Source organism: Sinohyriopsis cumingii, chromosome 11, assembly GCF_028554795.1.
Source record: "Sinohyriopsis cumingii isolate HCF-2022 chromosome 11, ASM2855479v2, whole genome shotgun sequence".
In the NCBI taxonomy this organism is placed as follows: Eukaryota; Metazoa; Mollusca; class Bivalvia; order Unionida; family Unionidae; genus Sinohyriopsis; species Sinohyriopsis cumingii.
Genome location: NC_142971.1, coordinates 97,830,996 through 97,842,406, shown reverse-complemented (window position 1 = coordinate 97,842,406; position 11,411 = coordinate 97,830,996). Strand labels below are relative to the sequence as shown.

Sequence of the window (11,411 nt, the reverse complement as noted above, 5' to 3'; positions counted from 1 at the left end):
GCCCATGAATACGTCTAGGCTGACTTTCTTCGTATTCTAGTTAGAATCGCCTCAGAAAAGGCACTTTTTGTTTATTTGTTGATCATTTTTCACAATGAATGGAGTGAATATACGTTGTACATTAACAATGGTCGAATGTTGATATTGCGAATCGATTAACCCAAAAAATGTTCAAAATGACAGCGACGAAAGCTAATAATCCTTATGATAATGATTGATGATAAAATTGATATATTTCTATCAATTTTATATGAGAGAGAGAGAGAGAGAGAGAGAGAGAGAGAGAGACAGGGGTTGTTTACTCAAGGATAAGGAGACATTTCCACCAGTGGTGAGGTCATTTATAATTTGATTGAGGAAAACAATGGAACAGCTCTGGTATTCCGTCTCGCCCGAATTTGACAATCCACAAGAATATATACGACACCCATATGCATTTTAAGTTAAAAGATAAAAGAAGGCGGGTCGGTAACATTAAAATCCAGCAAATGAACACCGGCAAAGATCAGAAAGACAGACCCCAAATTGCTGCGTCATCAGATCAAGTTTCTTTATTTCAATTTAGTCATTCTCTCTCTCTCTCTCTCTCTCTCTCTGACCGCTCCGTTGGCCTAAATGGTTAAAGCGTCCGCCTAGAATGGGTCGGAAATAATGCTTCACATATTCATGATGCCCCAGTGCTAGACATCACTATAAACTGCCACATTGCAGACATCAAAGCGATAGAACTGGAAATTTTTAAAAATTTAAACTCTCTCTCTCTCTCTCTCTCTCACACAAGAAGGTCATGAGCGAAAGATTTGTGCTAATCAGCAGAGGAATGATAAAGAGGAATGAGACTGATAATGGCAAAAGTAAGCAACCATTTGAAATAGCAAAACTAGCATCTTTCATGCATATTAAAATTTATGAATAAAGTTAATAAAATAAGAAAGAAAGAAATATTGGAAGAAGAGCAAATATAACTCGCTGAGGAAACAAATAATCGAAAATGTATTTATGTATATAAAAAATCTAACGAGAAAAAATGTTCCCTTACGTTTTCGAACTCAAATACCACAATACCATATTTCAATTTCACAATACCATATGTAATACTGTTACCGTGAACACAAAGTCGTTTAGCTATATGTCAGAACTATTGGATGCGTTCGCTGTAGCAGATACGTCACTTTTGATGTAATTAATACTTGACCGTTGTAGAGATGCAAGGTGCCAAATGAACGCTGATGCACTCAAATTGTATGGTTTTACACATGGTCACAAGCAGCCAACAAAACGATGTTCAAGTAAAAGGTATTTTACCATAACTTTATATCTGATGAATGTATATGCCGCATGTGGACCACCTTAATTTGTTAAAAAAAATTAGCTAAACTTTTAGCACAAAATGGCCACTTTACAACCAAATGTATGTCATGCGCATGTGAATATGACGTAATATCAAATAATTTGTAAAAATCAACTGCAATGTTAAATTTTTCAAATGTTGATACATTTTTGCCGTGGTATTATCAAATCAATAACGTTTTTGAAAATTTGTGAAGTTTTGGGCAACCCATTCGTCTGTGTATTGATTCTGTTTAAGATATTAAGAATGTAAAATTGCGTAGGATCTATAAATAGATGCTTATATACGTGCTTTCAGTGACTAATAATAAACTTATTGGTAAATATGTTTCGGGCTCATCCCAGTGAAGATTTTATGTCAGGTGGGTTCTTAGAAGAATTAAGTTTTTTCCCATTGCATGGGTTAGGTTACATGAAAAGGTATTTTGAAATATTAGCCTGAGTAGTAAGATCTATCACGTCATGAATATTGCAACATATAGTCCTAATAGACTCCTGAATGTGTGTTTAAGGAAAGAACTGAACAATCAGATTCAGTCATATTTTTTATTCATTCCTATTTTGGATTCTTATTTCGTATGTTGAAATCAGTCTGAAGATGTATTTAATGTTGTGATTAGATAATTTGAGAAGAGACCATGTTTAGGATTATTCATTGGAATTACAAACTGCTCATTAGACTAGAACATTATTCTGGGACAATTGTGAATTGTTCGATGGAGGTCTGGACAACGCCATTTTGACTCGTGAGGAATGTTAGCGTACCAGTATATTCGTGGATATGAAATTTATACTGAACATTTCATTCCTTTGGGTTTTAACAGAACGTTTTAAGGATTATTTTGGATTCATTTCATAATATGTAAGTTCCTTTCAAATTTTCTTTTTTTAAAAGTTGATAATTAAATCGTTTGTTCAGTTTTACAAAACTTCTTGGTTTTGTTTCTTTCTCTTAGGTTTTTATCATAGACTCGTAACAATTAATATTAATGAGAAAAAAATTGGGATGTAAATCTATAAACGTTGTCATCACCATTCGTAACTACCCAGTAAATCACATTTTCCTGAATACAACGTTAAACAATTGACATTGGCTCTTTTTTCTTCCGTTTTCCAAAACATGTTATTCTTTCTTTCTTTTTTCTTTTCGTTTCTCTTTCTTTCATTAAAAAAAAAAATTCTTGTTCATTTTATAGCACCGAGAATTCCAAATTATAAATTGCTTGTAATTTGCATTACAGGAAGTGACTGCAAAAATATACTCATTGGGCAACCACTATGGAACCACCCCCCACCCCCACCCCCAACAAAAAAACGACACAACGTTTAGGTTGTAAACATTAAATCCAGTTCATGAATAGAGACATGTATCAGTAATGTATAGAGCGAAGGTCAAAAGAGCGCAGACAATAAACATACGAGTAGTTTATGTTACAATCACTGCCGCCTGTATCACTGAAAATAAATTCCTGGCATTTGCATTTGTTGCTCTTGTTGGTTTGTTTGTTTTTAGATCGAAAAATTGTGAAGTCGCCCAAGATAATTCGAGGTCTCATGAAGACACTGAGTGAAGCCTGCCTTTGTCATCCGCAAAAGTGCTGATGATTTAAGTTTCCGTTGTACAAGGACTAAAGCATTGTTATACAATATTCCACAACCGTCATTGGTAGAATTGGGTTGCCTTCCTTCTGAATTCCAAATTCATCATATAAAAATAAGAAAGGAAAACCAGTTGTTTTGTCATTTTAAAGGCTATATGATGAGGAAAAATTTAGTTTTGGAGCAAAAAGAGGTAATTACATTAAAATAAGTGCTGGATTACGAGTTAACTCAACACGTAGGTAATAGAGAAGTATGCGTGTATCTAAACAGAAGAATTTACATCCCATCTGGCGGTAATGGAAGTGCATACTATTTCGATACAAATTGTGTAATCATGTTATCATTGAGAGCTTTCACGTCATATTTCGTAGAATGGCATGCCACTCTCAAATTTCCAGTTAAAAAAGGGTATCAGGTGTTAGTCGACTGGGTTGTGTAAGCACTCATAGAAACAAGCTCTAAATACGCGCTGTGTCTCGAAACTACAGCGATGTTTGAAAGCACGTGATTCGAATACTATCTGAGTTGTGTGTATTGCCATCTCACCATGAAAGGTATGGAGTTTGAAGGTACTTTGTGCTTTAAAGCTAAGTGGCAAATTACTAGGTTTACACACATTTCGTCTTTTGCGGAAGCCAGTGAACCTGCTGACAGGGAAACGCCCTCTCCCTATTCGAGTTATCTAGAAGGGCTCAACGCGTTACAAGAAAATGAAAAGTTATTCTAGTGCGAGCTTAATCTCCTGCTAAAATAAGAGCTTACATCTGGATGGAGGGATACAGTTTATGACGTCACTTTTCTGAAGCGGACCAACTATTTTTTCGCTTCTTGTATTTGATTTCTACCATGTCAAACTTTCAGATCTAATGATAAAACAGTTGCAGCAGCATTCTACGTGCATATCTTGCTCGACATATGAACAATTGTCCATAAATTGTACTTAATCTATTCTGGTAAATTATTTAATAAATTCCCCTCTAATGACATTTAAATCTATAGGCCCCTTCGAAAAACTGTCGTATATCTAAGAGTCAGGTAAAGCTACGACAAGCTGAATGAATATATATATATATGTATGGTCAATCCATCAGGTAAGTCATTGAATGTAAAGACCACAGCGGGATATCAATTTTTATCACTTGGACAGCTTTTGCTAATGAATGGACCGATTCATAAATGCCAGTGCAGGATGAACAATAATTCTAAGCATAAACGAGCAAGTCCTGCCGTGAGAGACGGGCAAAGAAACTGTTACATTCCTAGGGCATTTCCAATGTATCGGCTAGAGCTCGGTACCTTTAACTGGCTTCTGCCGCGGTATATCTTAACATACCGCGATACGTACCATGGTATACCGCAAACAAAAATTAAGGAACCGACCATTTTTGCATGGGGCCTGGAATAATGTTTGCTTCTAGGTTTTGGCACTTAAAATATATTGTATGAAGTATTGCAAAATAACACTTTATTATATCTCTTATATTATCGTTGAAAACAAATTTGGAATTACAAAAATATATCAGTTCAAAAGAAAATCGTAAATACCCCCACATACAATGAAACTGTCGGTACCTTAAAGTAAATCAGTTTGCCGTCTGTGTATTAATCGCTGTACAGGACGTCACGAAACACTGAAACTTTAGTTTGCTATCTATATATTTGTTGTTAACAAGTTGCCACAAAACACCGAAATTTTAGTTTGCTATCTGTACCTTAAATGTTATCAAGTTGTCACTAAATACTGTAACTTCATTTTGATATCTATATCTTAATTGTGGTACAAGTTGTTACTAAATACTGTAACTTCATTTTGATATCTGTATCCTAATTGTCGTACAAGTTGTCACTAAACACTGTAACTTAATTTTGATATCTGTATCCTAATTGTCGTACAAGTTGTCACTAAACACTGTAACTTCATTTTGATATCTGTACCCTAATTGTCGTACAAGTTGTCACTAAACACTGTAACTTCATTGTGATAGCTGTATCTTAATTGTCGTAATAGTTGTCACTAAATACTGTAACTTCATTTTGCTATCTGTATCTTAATTGTCGTAATAGTTGTCACTAAATACTGTAACTTCATTTTGCTATCTGTATCTTAATTGTCGTACAAATTGTCACTAAATACTGTAACTTCATTGTGATATCTGTATCCTAATTGTCGTACACGTTGTCACTAAACACTGTAACTTCATTTTCCTATCTTTATCTTAATTGTCGTACAAGTTGACACTAAATAACGTGACTTCATTTTGCTATATGTATCTTAATTATAGTACAAATTGTCACTAAATACTGTAACTTCATTGTGATATCTGTATCCTAATTGTCGTACACGTTGTCACTAAACACTGTAACTTCATTTTGATATCTGTATCCCAATTGTCGTACAAGATGTCACTAAACACTGTAACTTCATTTTGCTATCTATATCTTAATTGTCGTACAAGTTGACACTAAATAACGTGACTTCATTTTGCAATATGTATCTTAATTGTCGTGCAAATTGTCACTAAATACTGTAACTTCATTGTGATATCTGTATCCTAATTGTCGTACACGTTGTCACTAAACACTGTAACTTCATTTTGATATCTGTATCTTAATTGTCGTACAAGTTGTCACTAAACACTGTAACTTCATTTTCCTATCTATATCTTAATTGTCGTACAAGTTGTCACTAAACACTGTAACTTCATTTTCCTGTCTATATCTTAATTGTCGTACAAGGTGACACTAAATACTGTAACTTCATTTTGATATCTGTATCCTAATTGTCGTACAAGTTGTCACTAAACACTGTAACTTCATTTTCCTGTCTATATCTTAATTGTCGTACAAGGTGACACTAAATACTGTAACTTCATTTTGATATATGTATCTTAATTGTCGTACAACTTGTCACTAAACATTGTAAGTACGTTTTGATATATGTATCCTAATTATTCGTGCAAGTTGTCACTAAACACTGTAACTTCATTTTGCTGTCTATATCGTAATTTTGGTACAAGTTGTCACTAAACACTGTAACTTCATTTTGCTATCTATATCATAATTGTGGTACAAGTTGTCACTAAACACTGTAACTTCATTTTGCTATATATATCATAATTTGGTACAAGTTGTCACTAAATACTGTAACTTAAGTGGAACAATTACGCTTTAAAGCTGATACCCTATAAGAGACGTTGTGATGTTATTAGAGAGAAATGGTGTCACTGAAGCCTACAATTTACTACCTACACTGTTGATATAATAGGAAAAGAAACCTTGATGCTAACGCATAGGCTACATATTCATCAGGAAGGGCAAGTAAACACAAAACAGGCTGACTCACCAAACTGAGAAAATATTTAATGGACAAGCGAAATTGTGTAAATATCAAACTGAAAACAAATGCTTTCCTGAAAATAGTATGATGATTATTGGTTCTATAACAAAAAGCACGTACTTAACACATTAATACACGTTAGTAATTACGTTTTTTTAAAAAAATGTTATCTTTCTTTGTTTTTATTCCAAACGAATTCCGAAAATTGCATTTGGCCTGAATGTGCTTCATAACATCTCATTCAGTCGCCACCTTGACATGCGTGATAAGTGGAAAAAAAAGTGATTAAAGCAGGGATAGAAGTGAAATTAATTGTTTTAATTTGAGGTGGGTTTTCTTTTAGGTTTTTCAATGTTTTAAAATCTCTTTGAGGATCAAGTCAGCTTAATTGGAAACGAGTTTTACTATATTGCTAGTTATTTTCACAGGCATAAAACACTTCTGGTTAAAAAATCTTGATCTGAACTAAGGAAACGGACTTTGGACTGTGCAAAGATTAAAGCGAACGCACTACTAACATTGTTTATGATCCGATAACGATATTCCGTTTATGGTTCTATAAAATGAATGATAGAATAAAACCACCATATTTCATTAATTTGCATAATTCGCAAAATTTCTCGACCGCTAGGCTTGCCTAATGAAAAGCCAACGGCAAAATATGCATTTTTGTGTGGTCGGTGTAGAGCCGTTCCTCTTTTTGTTCAAATTTTTAATTTTATATGTTGTAGTTTTCCTTTAGTTTTTAAGACATTTTGTAGGTTTTTAAGATTAAGTTGAAATATTAGGTTTTGTTTCGCTTCAAACCCTATTAACGGTTCATTAATATAGCCATATTTGCAGTATTCGAAATCAATTTGTAACAAATACAGCTATTTTGCACAAAAATAAATATTTGGACTGATTTTATTATCAGAAATTAAAATATGCTAATAGCGTCAATAAATTCGTAACATTTGTACTCGGCAATGTCCGTACATTCCGCACACAGCTGCTGAGCCGCCTATTCTTTTTCAGAGTGTGTGTCGCTCAAAAACACACACACATTTTATATATTTGCTTATCTAATGCATTTGTCAGACCCAAAATGTAGTACATCGGTTTTTCTGCTTGATTTGTCTGGAAAACTGTCATGGACAACATGACATGACAAAACAAGACTAGACTTCATTACACTCAGTTTGTAAACGTGACATTACGTAATGATTAACAGGGTTTACAATATTTGGAAAACACAATCAAAAAACCTGAACATATTTTCAAGAGTTACATTACATGTATTATTAATTGGTTATATTATAAAGTTAGCTCTGGAAGTGAAAAATGAAGTATAAATTTCCATCTTTAATCTTTAAAATAAGAACAAGATAGAAAATAGTGATATTCATCCCATATTTCTTGAGACTGACAAAATGTGCAATACCTTTCGTTATAGGGAACAAAAGCCCACCTACCAGTCTCGACAGGAAACTATACTTTGCAGCTCATAACTTAATTCAAGTTTAAGATATATTTTGTTAATGAGAAAGAGATCATTTCTAAATCCAAACTAGTTTAAAATGACATGTAATTTATACATTTAAATGACGTATTTGTCACGGAATTTTGTATGATTTATATCAATATGTACATATGATCAAAAATGTACTCGAGTTTCGTTGCCGCGTACAGCGTCACCCGAGGGTGGTATATTTTTTCGGCTCTAGTTATTTCGAAATACTGAGCGCGACTCAACCCCTACTGCATGTGCAAATTGCCTGCAGTGAACACATAAGTACCTAGCTGCGCATATCTGTCACAGCTAGTATACATATGGAGCAAATTCTCTATAAACAAATTACATTACGACGAGTCTTGTCAGGAAGCTTACCTACTTACGGGAACAAATCTCCAGCTGTAGAGGTATTGAAATTTAAGTTTGTATTCTTTATTACTGTTTGTTTTATGACAGAATAGTTTCATATATATGATGTTTTAGAATTTATTCTAAATTCTATAGAGAGTCAATACCTAGGTTATACAACACCATATTAGAAATACTAAAGTCTGGTTCGAGTTAGCTATCTGTTGTAACTGAACATACAAATTGAATTTAATTATACGCTGCATGCATTGAACGATTAATTTAATGGGTAATGAATTCATATGCGTGCATGCGCAACATATATCAATGCAGAAGTACTTAACTGTGACATATGAACTACACGGTTTAGTTATAATTTTAGCTGCCTTATATATGGTTTGGTGACGTGGAGTCACAGAACTGTGTGGTTTCTTGTGGCGTGTACGCTGTGTCTGGTGACATTGGTTCGGAAGAGTGTACTGGTGTTCTCAATGCGAGGGACCAAAGCTTCGCGAACATCGGGTCTGTGTTGAACGTGAGGGCTCTCGAGGGATCCTTCAACAGAATGAGAGGCGTGGACCATGCGTGGGCTCTTCTTTGACCATTGACTAGAGCGAGTGGAACCGGAGATACATCTTGGACGTCAAACAGGACGAAATTCACGTTTGTTTAAAATTCCATTCGTTAAATTTTCGTTTGAGTTTTCTCGTTTAGTTATTTGTTGTTGATAGTTCCATGTTAGGAACTTTATAATTTTCCTTATCTTTTTGTTTATAATGGTGTCAGATTTGTTAATATTTAATTTGCGTTTATAAATAAACATCTTATTAGCGCAGTTGCTTTGGGTGTCTTCACTAATCCAGTCCTAACCCGGCTTCATCTTGTAACATTATTGATGTTACTGCCCAAGCTTGTGTGTATTGAACTTTTAGTCGTTGTTAATTTCTTAACCGTTTAACTCATACAAAACTTTAATTTCTCCTTACGTAACCCAACCCAACATTATCTAATATAGATATTACTTCCAAGTTACCATTTGTTGTCATACGAATTATCACCAAAGCGTTTTATAAGAAAGAATATATAGAAGGCAATTCTTCTTCATGACCACTGATCACTTTAGCCCAGTAATTTGTCATGCGACTTTTAACGTTGATAATTAAGAGGGAACAACCAAGTTCGCCATAAACCAAATATAGAGGCGTACATTATTTTTTTTTTACATTCAACACACTTCTGAGGAAAGAAAGATGAGTTTTTCGACTATATCAGATTTCACAAATCCCCAAATTTCAAAGCATATGTTAAAATTGATACAATAGTTTGAACGAACAACATCGATTAGTCCAATCTAAATTGTGTTTATGCCTTTTGAGAAATGCGTACGTTTATTAGATTTGGATACAATGTTATTCTTTTCCTTTGGAGAACTTTCCGTTCTTTTCAAATATAAGACTCACGTACTGTTACACGGGGGGAGTGAATGTCCCTCCGTATTTGGTTTTCGTTATCTAGGGGTTGACCGCCCTCCATGTTATTGCCCGGTTCGAGTAAATATAAATATAAGTGGTGAAACTTATAGGTGGAATAGATAGAGATCTGAGCAGGTATATAGAACAAACCAACACGAGCCCCCGTACATGTAAACAAACAATTTAATCAATTACATACAAACACTGTGAAAATTCATTACATCAGGAATGTACTCTGCTTTTAGAAATTTAACTTTCACCGAAATACAAAGAAAACGCAAATAGATCTAAACAAGATAGCCGATCTGTTACTGATAGATTTAGTTCATCATAGGATCGAGTGAACAATCGAAGTCAACGTCTTGTACGATTTCATAACCTGCTCGTCCTCAGTCTGTTTTGCTTCCTCTGTCGCTGTTCAGACCCTTGGATCTCAGGATGATACTTTCTATCATCCGTCTCAGGACACTCTCAGAATAAGTCTTCAGAAATTAATACGTCGCAGGATTGCGTCACAGGATTATACGTCTCACTGCACTCTTCTCTATGCTTCTCCGTATAGGTCTCAGAATAACATCCCTCATTCGTTCCATACGTCTCTGGAGCTATTTTCTCCCTTTTAGATAAATATAAATAGAGACAACCTAAATTTCCCGTTATTTACGAAACGGTTAATTCTTCATTATTCTCCCTCGTTATCAGATTTCACTATCAGTGCTAAACAGACGCTAAGGCTATCAATCGACTCCCCATGTCCTATAATGACCCTGGTTAGTCAAATGGCTAATTCGTTACGCCTTGACCTTACACATTAACACATACGCGAGGCCTGGGGTTCTGAGCCAGCCTCAATTTACACAGTGAATAAATAGGATACATCACGTCAATCAATTACTAGATCATTTCCGTCAATACACACTTATTCTTAATCATACGTGAAATCTTCTAAATTCGGCGAATTCACACGGATTCTTGTAATCATATTAACTAATATAATGTATTAAATTTTTAGTACATAATTCTTATGCAAACAAGACGACAAATTCAAACAATTCGTCAAACTTATCTAAAGAAGATTAATGTACAACTTCCTATGCATAAACTGAACACAGTTATACTTCATAAAGCAAATTATTACACGAATATAGAAAAAAGATTAATGCAGATACAATTAAATAACTTCAGCAAAGCATTATATATGGCATCAACAAATTACATGGAATTGTCACACTACCTTTGCTTTCAACGTTCCTCCCTCTAATCGGTAAATTAGTTCGTCGGTTCCTTTCGACAATCGTCCCCTTTTTGGACAACAGTTTTACGGAAATTTCTTGCAAATTCCCGGAGTCGTAACCTTTGGGTCCCCTCTTGTAGGAAAAGCTTAGACTGATTAAAATTCGATGCGGGCGATATTAAAACCTATGAAATTTTGTGTTGGAACACGCCCTCACATTTAACGTACCAATCAGAATCAAATATCTCTGCCGCCTTTTTCCAGAGGCGCCAAAGTCAGGGTCAACTTGACCCTGGTAGTTTGAGTAACAGAGTTTCTGCGTTCTCTCAATTGTGACAACTTTACCATGAAAATGAAGTTTTCCTTGTCCTAAATTGTCCGCCTGGCTGCTGTATAAATGTTTAATTAGGAACGAAATTCTCCCTCTAAAGGACGTTACCGTACACGGTAGTATGGCGATATGATACGCGCCTGTCTCCATAAATCTAATTAATGGTTGTCTGGTCTCAACTAATGTATTCTTGTTAGATCGACATAAAATTTACCACTTCACACGTACATATATTCATATTC

The 11,411-nt window shown here is 34.6% G+C and overlaps 1 long non-coding RNA gene across 1 annotated transcript; it reads left to right on the top strand.

Annotated features, from left to right (window-relative positions):
• The first annotated feature begins 1,702 nt into the window (after positions 1–1,702).
• Positions 1,703–8,967, top strand: LOC149789083 (uncharacterized). The gene is made up of 2 exons (XR_016424307.1): positions 1,703–2,212; positions 8,515–8,967. It is a non-coding gene; the product is annotated as an uncharacterized LOC149789083 (long non-coding RNA).
• Positions 8,968–11,411: the final 2,444 nt, after the last annotated feature.